The sequence below is a fragment of the Hordeum vulgare genome, chromosome 6H (assembly GCF_904849725.1).
Source record: "Hordeum vulgare subsp. vulgare chromosome 6H, MorexV3_pseudomolecules_assembly, whole genome shotgun sequence".
NCBI classification, from domain to species: Eukaryota; Viridiplantae; Streptophyta; class Magnoliopsida; order Poales; family Poaceae; genus Hordeum; species Hordeum vulgare.
The window spans coordinates 24,295,286-24,297,334 of NC_058523.1; the positions used below are offsets into that span (position 1 = coordinate 24,295,286).

The window sequence follows — 2,049 nt, forward strand, 5'->3', positions numbered from 1 at the left end:
GCTGCTGCTGATTAGAACAATTTTGCTCCTCTGCACTATGAAGAAGGTACTCCGTCAGAATACTGTACCTGAAAATTAATGAAGTTGATTTAGTGTTAACTGAATCATGACAATGCCAATAAAGGAGTAAATTCAGTTGTTAACTTAAAATTCATGGAATACATTCATTTTAATACAAAAACTGCTGCTGATCATGGTGAAAAAATATCATGGATTGCTGTTAACTGAAAATTAGTGAAAGAAACTGTTGCTGATCATGGATTACTGTTAATTAAAAACCGATGCTTGTTCAGACATAAAAGAAGCTTCACCTTCTAGGCCCTCCACTTTGTCAGATTGCAGTGATACAGAGGCTGCTACCTAGATTAAACAAGATAAAGATCAGATATTGATGATTCCTCATGTAAGGCAAGATACAAGAAACTAGCTGAATTTAAAATTACAGCATCATCATTACAGAAAGGAGAATAGAGTATCACAGTATCAGTTCATATACAACCAGTTGCTGGAAGAACTGTAGAAAAGAGACCACTAAATCTAATGATAAAATCAGGTGCTCTATAAACAACTAGACAGCACATGTGTGACCAACATCAACAAAGTCAGCCAGTCCTAAGAGGCGAAGATATTTGTATTATTTTTCATAGCTCCATGAAAATTACAGAAGTACATAATATTGGGATAGAGGGAATACCTATTTATTTTAGCTGTAAGTTGTCGCTGACACAATCATAAAACAAGGAATTAACGGGCTGGCAGATTCAAAAAAGAAAAGATACATCAGAAACGTCAGCAAATCAAGCATTACCGCGGAAAGGAAAAAACAAATCAAGCATTGCACACTTGGATCAAATAAGAAAGCCGTGCTATAATCAACTTCAATTAATTTTCCACAAAATAACAGTGTTTCTTAGCCCTGTCAAAATAGCCGGCAAAGCTACCCATGTTAAGTTGTTACTAGCCGAAGCCCTCAGCATCTGCACTTGTCAATTCATTTCTAAATGGGTCTAAATACAAAATTTGTATGTTTCCTAAACAATTTCTGGGGCTTCAGAGTGGTAGCTGGGTGGTTTAAGGCATCTGAGCACCGCATTGCACAGTTAGATCTGCACAATTTCAGAACTTCGAGCAGAAAGAATGTGGGAGGAATATGGAGGTGTGTAGACTTTGACAGCCTATTTGCAACCGTCAACCTGGGAAAATTGTCCTTCAAAGCTACCTGACAGCTTCAAAGCAGCCTCTTGTACCCTTTGATTATCCTGACATTAAGAAAAAAAAGATCCTGTAAGAAATACTACGACATAGTCAAGCATAACATCATCAGTCCTGTGTCAAGTCGTCCATTTGAGATGCTAGAGCAGTCAATATAGCATAGTTCCGTGACATCATCGGGTCCCCATACACACTTGGTTGGAGATTACATATTGTTTTTCTTCGCATGAATATTAAGGGATGTAATAATATACAAGAACCCATATAACAGAGTACCAATTTTTTACACTAGCAGCGCATGACTAGAATTTTAAATACAGTAATATTTATGAATGCTTGATCCAGTCATACTGATACCTTTCCAATAAGACTCACAACCAACGGTCCCGTTCTCGAAATCCGATAAGACCCTGCATATCCAAAACGTCAATCAACAATAATCAAATGGAACTACAATGTAAAGATAACAGAACTCTTTTCCTTGCTGATTAACTAGATAATTAAACTAGAGCCTCCTATTATAGGCATCATACCTGTGTACACATCAGAAAATTCTAGGCATAGCTTTGCAACATTGGTATACACAAGATGAAAGGAAATCTCATAATGAAGATAGCATGTTGAGAAATCAACTACCAACAAAGATGACAACAAAATAAACAGAGCAACCGCAGACACAACAAACATTCGTCAATTAGTAAAACAAGCTAAAGTATGAGAAACCCCCAACGGAGAAACCGGTAAAACATAGCGATGTAATTAATAACTGGAATTTGTTCTACGCATTGATGTGAATTATCAGTTCATCTAAAGGAATCATATAGAAGAAGCAATCAA

At 36.6% G+C, this 2,049-nt stretch overlaps 1 long non-coding RNA gene across 2 annotated transcripts; it reads right to left on the reverse strand.

The window, feature by feature from the left end:
- Nucleotides 1-453: 453 nt before the first annotated feature.
- On the reverse strand, nt 454-1,786 carry LOC123402144. 2 transcript variants are annotated; one of them, XR_006611239.1, is made up of 3 exons: nt 1,746-1,786; nt 1,570-1,622; nt 454-1,259 (listed from the first exon to the last, which is right to left on the reverse strand). It is a non-coding gene; the product is annotated as an uncharacterized LOC123402144 (long non-coding RNA). The 2 variants fall into 2 exon arrangements; XR_006611238.1 differs by lacking the exon at nt 1,746-1,786 and having other exon boundaries at nt 1,570-1,725.
- Between the last annotated feature and the right edge of the window lie 263 nt (nt 1,787-2,049).